This window comes from Triticum dicoccoides, chromosome 5B (genome assembly GCF_002162155.2).
Source record: "Triticum dicoccoides isolate Atlit2015 ecotype Zavitan chromosome 5B, WEW_v2.0, whole genome shotgun sequence".
In the NCBI taxonomy this organism is placed as follows: domain Eukaryota; kingdom Viridiplantae; phylum Streptophyta; class Magnoliopsida; order Poales; family Poaceae; genus Triticum; species Triticum dicoccoides.
The window spans coordinates 127,250,325-127,260,415 of record NC_041389.1 but is presented as its reverse complement, the minus strand read 5'-3'; the positions used below and the strand labels follow the sequence as shown (position 1 = coordinate 127,260,415).

The 10,091-nt window shown below is 41.7% G+C and overlaps 1 long non-coding RNA gene across 24 annotated transcripts; it reads right to left on the bottom strand.

The window, feature by feature from the left end:
- Positions 1-2,387: 2,387 nt before the first annotated feature.
- Positions 2,388-8,093, bottom strand: LOC119307773. 24 transcript variants are annotated; one of them, XR_005149540.1, is made up of 12 exons: positions 7,461-8,093; positions 6,880-7,004; positions 6,397-6,706; positions 5,830-5,947; positions 5,692-5,751; positions 5,083-5,495; positions 4,945-5,009; positions 4,787-4,865; positions 4,191-4,288; positions 3,855-3,935; positions 3,181-3,255; positions 2,706-3,076 (listed from the first exon to the last, which is right to left on the bottom strand). It is a non-coding gene; the product is annotated as an uncharacterized LOC119307773 (long non-coding RNA). The 24 variants fall into 24 exon arrangements; XR_005149539.1 differs by having other exon boundaries at positions 4,945-5,004; XR_005149523.1 differs by having other exon boundaries at positions 4,787-5,004; positions 5,083-5,200; positions 5,391-5,495.
- Positions 8,094-10,091: the final 1,998 nt, after the last annotated feature.

Sequence of the window (10,091 nt, the reverse complement as noted above, 5' to 3'; positions counted from 1 at the left end):
GTTTCTAGGCATGAAATATCATATGATCCCTTTGAGCCTGTGTGGCGAATCGAGGGAAAATCACACGGGTACTCCGGGATTCCCATGGGCAAGCACTAGTTTCTCCAGGTGCCCCAACCAATCCACCCAGATGTGTTTTAAAGTTGTCACCTTAATGTTGTCCAAGATTTTTATCTCTCACAACTTCCACGATATCACGATCCAATCCCGTCTACGAGCATGGCTAAGCAATAATTGAGCATAACGTATATTCCCTGGGTGATCAAAGGTAATAAGTTCCTACCTCAAGTACTACAACCAAATCCACATGTTCCAAATCCTACTCATGCAAATATTTGAGGGGCAAAACTAATGCATAGTAAAAACTGGGTATTGAAAAGTATGATCAAAGTGTAACTTGCCTTGCTGACAATCAGAAAACTCTAGAGATTCATAGTAACAAGCTTCACACTCCAGAAAATCTAGCATAGACAAACAATAGCATACATAAGCAATCAAGCAAACGATGCAAAGAGAAATCAAAGAAAAGATCCAAAGAACTCAAAAACAAGCAAATAACTAACCTAAACAGAAAACAAATCTTAGCAGCATTATATTTAGGTGGATTAGATCTTAACAGTAGTACATGTGATTAGCTACAATTTGCAAAAATAATCAACTAAACAGAGCTACGAAACTCAAGATACGAACAAAACAAGATCAAAATCAAATCTGAACTAAATTCAAATTTTAAATTTTCAAAATCATGTTCAAGTTGGTTTACTGGATAGATGGGATCGCTCTGAAGATTTAGGCGTTGGTTTCGTCGAATTTGGACAAACGAGCTAAAAGTTGTGCTAATTTGAAGATCAGGGGCTAATCTGCAAAGAAAATATTCACGGATAGGTCCCTAGACGAAAACTAAAAGAAAAAAGAAAAAAAAACTATTGAACGAACGATCGCTACAGAAACTAAATGAGTGAAAATTCGCTATATAAATTAACTAAATAAAAAAACGATCTAAAAAGAATAAACCGAGAAAAACCGAACGGTTCGGCGGTTTATACTGGTTCGACGGGTTTCGACGGCGGCGGCGGTTTCGATGGCGGCGCGGTGACGGCGGGGTTCCGGCGAAGTGGCGACGGGGCTCCGGCGGGTGGCTTCGGCGGTAGGGCGCGGCTCGGCGGCGGCGGCGGCAGCAGCGGGCAGCGGCGGCTGAGGTGGAGACGAGAGGGGTCGGGGACGGGGTATTTAAGGAGGGGAGGCGAGGCTGGCTTGAAGGAGGGGCAAGCGGGCGGCGGCGTGGAGTTAGAGTCCGGTGGACTCCGGTCGTGGCGGCGGTGGGCGGCGGGACTGTGTCCTAGCGTCGAGCTGGGTCGCGGCGTGGCGCTGAGGTGGGTCGGCCCAGTTCGGCGAAACTTTTTTTAAAACATTTTTTAGAGACTAAAACACACAAAATAAATATAAATAAAATCCTAAAAAATTCAGAAAAATTCACATAGCTATCTGGCCTTATTAGTGACCTAGTGAACATTTTCCTGGGCTTAAATGTCTAAACTAAAAGCAAACATTACAGTACTAATTACTCCACTAACTAACAAATAAACTAGCGAATAAAATCAAATTTCCAACTACTGGTTTTGAAGAAGTCATATTATCTTCTCCCATTATTTAAAAATACTAGTTGACCCATTGCGCCAAATGGCGCAGAGACCTGCTGAAGACATGTTGTCGATGAAAATAGTTTCATGCTGCAAGAACCTTCAACTAAATCATGCTATTTTTTAAACATGTTTATTACGTTGTTAAATAATAGTATGGGAAAAGGAAAACTTTGCATAATATGAATATGCTCAGTTTGAAAATATGAGCACTATGATAAGAGAGTAAAGTTGGCATGGTTGTATTTTTTAGCAAGTTTGGAAACATGGTTATCATGATGAGAAACCTGGCCATGCATATTTTTCCTGCAAAAAAGGAGGGAAAAAGATAAGAAACCTAAGAAAAAACATGTCTTTGTTGTGCATATACAAAGATATAGGGATCAGGAGGTATTAGGATAACCCATATGTTATTTAGCCCAACTTACGTAGAGCGATGCCTGTGGCCCGTGAGGAGCTGAATAAGAAGCGGCGGGGGCGGAGCGAGCAAAGTGTCTATCCCCTTCCTTTCTTTCTCGGTTCGTCGGCTAGGTAACAAATAGCACAGAGACCCACTAAATCCATGTTCAGCATGAAAAGAAATTTCATGTTTTAGTTGTTTTAGTAGCGGGCAAGCATATATGATAACAAATTTAAACCCCTTAATAAAAAAATATAGACTTGTCATCTACAATGAGATATACCTACACATTTTAATTTGGTAGTAGAGTCCCATTTCAAGACCATGTCATGTTGAAAAAATGTGTATTTTTTGGTAATCTCCCATTGCGCCAAATTGCGAACATACCCACACCATACGTGCTTTGAAATATTCCATTTATCAGTATCGAGCAAGCACATATGGTTACTATTCTAACCACTATATAAACAAAATGAACGGTAACCAAAGTTCAAAAGAAAAAAGTGTTGTATGTGTTGTTTTTCCGATGATTTGGGTCTTGGAACACCTGAAATAGGCAAGCACAGTATTGCAAGTAAAAAATGTGAAACATTGCTAATAACTTGCCTCATACACATGATAGTTTTAGGTCATACAAGCAGTGGGGAAAAGAAAAGCAGTCTATATGTGATGAAGCAAGCGTAAGTCAAATAGGTAATGCCCATACAACCAAGTTCATTACAATGGATGGATTTCAGTCCTAAAACTGGAAAGTAAATATGCATAACAGAAGTTAATCGTAGAACGTGGTTTATACAACTTCATGAATATACTTAATATCCTGGCAGCACCATATCCATACTACTTGAGGAAGTAAATAATCAAATGACAATCACACGGGAGTTGTCGTTTCCACTATATAATCCGAACAAAACTATATAGCTGATCTCCAGGTAATTACATGACACGACAATGGCTTCGACAAATATCCATCTTTTATGGCATAAACACATATATATTGATTACAGTCAGTAATGAGAAGTGATGGTAGCTCACTCTATAACATCGTCCACACCAGGAAAATATGGTAAAGCAGTCAGATCCCACAACAAATATGATATGAAAATCTTGGAAAGAGAACTATCTAGAGAACAAACTTACCTGTAAAGATGTGTTATGGCCTGTGAAAATGGAATAGTGTTATGTCACACTATTTGGCTATTGCTAGAAAAGCTGCTGCAACAATAAAAAGAAAAACTAAAAAATTGTGCTTATGCGCAGTATAATGCCTGGTCATCAATATTTTGCATCAAATCTCAGCAAATGCTCTAAATACATATATCAGGAACTTCTTCTAATGCTCTAGTAACATAATCTAAATTAGCCGGTGTGGAATCCTTCAGAACTAATCGGCCGGCATAAAGCCGGTGAAATCAATAACATAACAGAACAATAATTAAATGCTTAGTCATTTGATTAGTATGCCACACTACATACCGGTGACAATCACCATATTTTATTTACATATCTAAAGCCATCAGCGCCTGACATTATTTAACTTGCAATAAAACTTCAACAAACATATCAACTAATGGTAACTGGTGTATGCCATGCAGAGAAAATTGCACTCTGGCAGAGCAACGACATGCTAGAAGCTGACAAAAGTATTACAGATTGACAATAAATAATAGATAGCTCCATCAGTACCCACCGTTGTTGGGACTATCAAATTAAAATTCCATATCTATCAGAAAACTGACAAAGCTTGAGGGCCTCATAAATACGAAGAAACAGCATGTGCAGAGGGGCCATACATACTGATTAAGAAAACTCACTTTTTAGCAACTAGACTCCCTTCATTCCACAAAGGAGAGGTGGGGGCATGGTCATGGGATTTGGGCTCAGGAGCGGTAGGGCTGAAAATAGAGAAACCATACACATCATAACGATGATGTACTTCGACAGCCATGCACATGACGGATAGTGTAAAGCTATCTATCGCCAGAACTACATTTAAGTAAGATCATGAAACTAAAATCTGCTATGCCATTACCTACACAGCCTTTGTATATGTTATCAGATTAACATGTATGGAGACAACAGAATATACCAGGGGATAATTAAGTAACACCAGGAAAACTATTACCAAGGTAATGGGGTTCATAACATACCTGAATGGTGCTATGGGCAAAAATCCATTGTCTACTTCTCTTGAAGCTAACATCTACCCTTTCCCAAGGAATTCTATTCAGGCTTTTGAGCGTTACTTCTGAAATAGGGGACAAATTAATTCAGTTAGAAAAAATATCGTCTTAATCATCCAGGAGAAATGGAAGTACGAAACGGTATTGGGTATAATACAAAACACACTAAATAACAACAAAACTTTAGCTCCAATGCAAACATGAACCAGCGTAAAGTCTTCGTCATTAGAAACTTGGCATCTATGGTTTCTGCTAGTTTATCAAGTCCTTGGACAATAAACAGCACATCATCATGGAAAGCATCTATGATCTCTATGTAAACACACTAATTTCTATGTGAACACACCAGGTTATAGAAATTAGAAAGTATAATTAAGTAAGAGCAGCATATACGATCTATAATAATGCAAAGCACATTACCTCCATAGTCTAGATTTATTAGTTCAAAGTTCAATCTCAGGAAAATTCAAGTTTTTTTATACACGCCAGTATTGTACTTGACTGCATATCGATCTACATCAACTCCTGGAAGGGCAAAATCTCAGATTATAAAGGAATCATACTTGTTCTAGAGGCAACATTTGAGGACTGATACCTCCCTTATGTTCCATTTGAGCAATAGTGCACGCAATTCTTAGTTCCCTTATCATCGCATCCAAGAAAAGGCAAGTCAAACAAGAAACTGGAAAATGTCGGTAAATGGCAAATTTAAGATTATCACTTCAGAGTCTTCCTGCCAAGATTTGCTGCAAGAAAAACGCCATCATGCTTCAACGCCAACCTACACTGCCAATTACCATAGTTCAGATTTTTAGCGCTTGATAACCTAATCTTTCAGTGTTTAAAATAAAAGACTTACCTGTATCATTGCTCGAGGTAGATCATCTGTCCAATGAAGCCCAAGACACCTCATTATTAAATCCTGGGAGCTTCAGAAACCAAGGGGAATAACACAGGACGGGGATCATCCACCTGAGCTGAAATCACAAAACCGGTAAGGCACAGAGATTACAGAAATACTATACGCTCGCAAGTCTATTGATGCGATAAGATTGAAAGTAAGCACCCATTTTTAGCACAGCAAAAGAAACAGGGGCAGCATGTAATTAGAAAGTATAATTAAGTAAGAGCAACATATACGATCTATAATAATGCAAAGCACATTACCTCCATAGTCTAGATTTATTAGTTCAAAGTTCAATCCCAGGAAAATTCAAGTTTTTTTATACACGCCAGTATTGTACTTGACTGTACAGCGATCTACATCAACTCCTGGAAGGGCAAAATCTCAGATTATAAAGGAATCATGCTTGTTCTAAAGGCAACATTCGAGGACTGATGCCTCCCTTATGTTCCATTTGAGCAATAGTGCATGCAATTCTTAGTTCCCTTATCATCGCATCCAAGAAAAGGCAAGTCAAACAAGAAACTGGAAAATGTCGGTAAATGGCAAATTTAAGAGTATCACTTCAGAGTCTTCCCGCCAAGATTTGCTGCAAGAAAAACGCCATCATGCTTCAACGCCAACCTACACTACCAATTACCATAGTTCAGATTTTTAGCGCTTGATAACCTAATATTTCAGTGTTTAAAATAAAAGACTTACATGTATCATTGCTCAAGGTAGATCATTTGTCCAATGAAGCCCAAGACAACTCATTATTAAATCCTGGGAGCTTCAGAAACCAAGGGGAATAACACAGGACGGGGCTCATCCACCTGAGCTGAAATCACAAAACCGGTAAGGCACAGAGATTACAGAAATACTATACGCCCACAAGTCTATTGATGTAATAAGATTGAAAGTAAGCACACATTTTTAGCAGAGCAAAAGAAACAGGGGCAGCATGTAGTATAGCTGACAAATTGCAATAGAAAACACCATTACCCGATAGAGTGATCATCTGCACTTTCAAAAGTTTGGGCAGAAGTCACGGCTAAAAGGCGTATTAATTAAGTTGAATATGCCAATTAAATAGGGCAACACATTCAGTTCTCAACCATTCTAGGTATCTCAGATGCACACACCAAATCTATAGCACACATCCTTCCCACACGCAAACACGAAATATAAGCAGCACGAGGCAAATCAAAACACGACAGGCGGCTAATTCCGAAACAATAAAACGAGCAGTGAACCAACCACCATGACAGTAAGTAGGAAAGAGCAAACCTTGAGCAGGAGAACAAAGAAACAACATCACTGCAGGATCTTCTGTCCCCATCTCATCTCCAACTCACTTCCTCTTAGATCATTACCTTGGGAAGCTCGTGTAGACGGCGTATTGAAGATGTCTTCCAGCCAACAACGACTGAACTTTTACTCAAGGCCATAAAATAAAGTGCTTTAAATTCTGAATTGGTAAATAGATAGCCAATATGTTTATATTGATCTGCTAAGTACAAATATTCATGGCACAAGGATACAATCGCCACAAGCATTTGAGTAAGCAACATAGGGCTTGAAAGAACGAAGAGCTGATCTGCACGTAGAAACAAAGTATAAGATGCTCTGTTTGACACTATTTGATAGTGATAAAAGGGAAGGGTTTGCGAACACACAACCATGGCATATTGGCATACCTCATCAATGAATCAGGGGCCAAGGGGAGGAGGCCGCACAGAGAGAGTAAGAGAGAGATTGGGTGAAGCTCACCTCGGTGTTGGCGGCAGACGCGGTCGCCGTCGCTCCTCGTGTGCGCATCTCCCCAATCCGCGCCCCTGGCCTTGACCACCGCGCCCGCTGCCTGCCGAGCCTGCCGCGCCCGCTGCCCTCCGAGCCTGCTGCACCATGTGTGGCGTATATATAAGACGTTCATCACATTCAGAATCTAACTGGATTCATCCATTTAATCAAGTAGCAGAGGGAGATGAATTGCATAGATACCCTCTGCAAAAATCTAACTCGTTACACATATGATATGCTCTGCAAAAATCTAAGCCGTTCATACATATGCTCTGAAAAATCTAACTGGACGCATGCATCCAACAAAAACGAAGGAGGACAGAAACGGAATGCTCACTGCATACATACATACATACACATACAACAATAAGAAAGAATACCACAACATATACACATATAGTAGCAGCTATCACCATGCATATATCACCATTCACCAGGAGGGAAAAAACGAAGACTGAACATACATCAGCCATATATCAAGCTATCGCCATAGAAAGACAGTGAACAGACAGTCAGACACATACAGCGTCAGGTATCACCACTGAAATTACCTTGGGAGCTAAGCAGCGAGTTGGACGAGGCAGAAGCGGGCTGTATGGAGGGGCCGAGGCCCGAGGGGGGCTGGGGGCCTTGCCGCCTGGGCAGAGACGCGGAGGCCGGAGGAGGGGTCAGCAGCGGCCACGGACGAGGAAGGGAGGGGACTGGTGGAAGTAGTGACGAGGGAGGGAGGAGGGAGGAGAAGAAGGTGTACGCGCGACGACGCTGCGAGGAGGAGGAGGCGCCGTCAGGTCGGGAAGCCCTCCTGACCACCCCAACTTGAAGACCCGCACTCCCGTGTTCTCCGACAGTGGTGACCTGCGCGCGAGCGATGGGAAGGCGAGGAGGAGAAAGAGGCGAGGTGGTGGAGGAGGAGCTGTAGGCGGCGGGGCTCCTAGGCCAAAGGCCACGGCGACGAGGGAGGAGAGCGAGGGAGCGAGGCGGCAGACGAGGGAAGGAGGAGGAGGGACCAGTGAGGGGCGCGGGGGATGTGGATTGGGGCTAGGGTTGGCGAGCCCAATGGGCTCTGCGGGCAGGAGGGAGGAATCGCAGGCGGCGGCGAGGCTCCGGGGCGGAGGCCATGGCGAGGTGAGGAGGAGGGATGGAGGAGGCGGGGGCTGTGGGGATCGAGGGGAAACGGGGCTAGGGTTTGGGTGGTGGCTGGTGCGGGATGCGAGGCGCGGATTGGGCAAAATCCCAGCCAACAAGCGCGCGAGACGAGCCCACTCGTCATTGGCCAATCAAAACGACCGTGAAGTGAAAAATCTATTACAGCGAGGTGAAGATCCGACGGCCAGGACACACCAGAAGGGCAGATCCGACGGCCCACGAAGGCCCAATCGAGGGAGCCTTCTAGAGGTGAGTTGGCTAGCTTCTTTTTTTTTTAAATTTAGAAAAAGAATTTTGAAAAACAAATTGATCCAGTTACCAAATTTTGATAAATCAAAATTGAATTTTTGTGAAACCTTCAACTCTTTCAAATTGGTCCTTCAGTTGCTTAAGGCCTCTTGGATCAAAATGCAACTAAAACAAGGCAATAAAATGAATAAATCATGGATGCATATGAATGATCTATGAATAACATCCAAATTTAAATTTGGGATGCTACATTGGGGCGCCCCCTTGGCTGCCTCTCCTCCCTTCCAACCTATATATATGTGGGAAGGGGGGCGCCTACAACATACAACATCAACTGTTAGCCGTGTGTGGCGTCCCCCTCCACAGTTTACACCCGGGTCATATTTTGCGGTGGTTAGGCGAAGCCTTGCGCGGATCACTTCACCATCACCGTCACCATGCCCTCGTGTTAACGGAAGTCATCTACTTCCTCGACACCTTGCTGGATCAAGATGTCGAGGAACGTCATCGAGCTGACCGTGTGTAGAACTTGGAGGTGCCATACGTTCGGTACTTGATCAGTCGGAGCTAGAAGAAGTTCGACTACATCAACCATGTTATCAAACGCTTCCACTTTCAGTCTACGAGGGTACATAGACACACTCTCCCCCTCTCGTTGCTATGCATCTCCTAGATAGATCTTGCGTGAGCGTAGGAATTTTTTTGAAATTGCATGCTATGTTTCCCAACACATTATTATTATCTTCAGAAGGTTTTTCTATTTTAGGTTCACTGGAGGTATGCAAAGTCCTAACATTTTTCTTCTTCTTTTTCTTTTTAGAAGGACTAGGTGCATCATTATTAATTCTTTGTGAATCTTGTTCAATTATTTTAGGGTGTCCCTCAGGATAAAGTGGTTCCTGAGTCATTTTACCTCCTCTAGTTGCTACTCTAACAACAAATTCATTTATATTATTATTCATTTCATCAAGCAATACTCTTTGAGATTTAGCAACTTGTTCTAACTGAGTTTGAACCATAGAGGCATGTTTTCCTACACCTCTAACATCATTAGATATTCTAAATAACAAGACACTCAAGCGAGCAATCATCTCAGAATTATATTTCAATTATTTCATAACATTTGCATTGAAGTGATCTGTTTTTTGATGTAGTTATCAAATTCATAAAAGCATTGACTAGAATGTTTATTGTTAGGGATATCACCTCCACCAAATTTCATTAAATAATTTACCTCTACCACCTTTGGTGGTGGTGTGTCAAGTCCATGTATTTCTTCAATAGGAGGCAAATTTTTAACACCCTTGGCTTTAATACCTTTTTCATTCATACTTTTCTTTGCCTCGTGCATATCTTCAGGACTAGGGTATAAGATACCCCTCTTTTTTGGAGTGGGTTTAGGCGGTGGTTCTGGAAGAGTCCAATCATCATAATTTTTCAATATATTATTCAATAATTACTCAGCTTGTTCAACAGTTCGTTCCCTGAAAACACAACCAGCACAACTATCTAGGAAATCCCTAGCATCGGTTAGTCCATTATAGAAGATATCAAGTATTTCATTTTTCTTAAGAAGATGATCATGCAGAGCATTAAGTAATTGGAGAAGCCTCCCCCAAGCTTGTGGGAGACTCTCTTCTTCAATTTGCACAAAGTTAAATATTTCCTGTAAAGCAGCTTGTTTCTTATGATCAGGAAAATATTTTTCAAAGAAGTAGTAAATCATGTCCTGGGGACTACACACACAACCAGGAGCAAGAGTATTGTACCATATCTTAGCATCACCC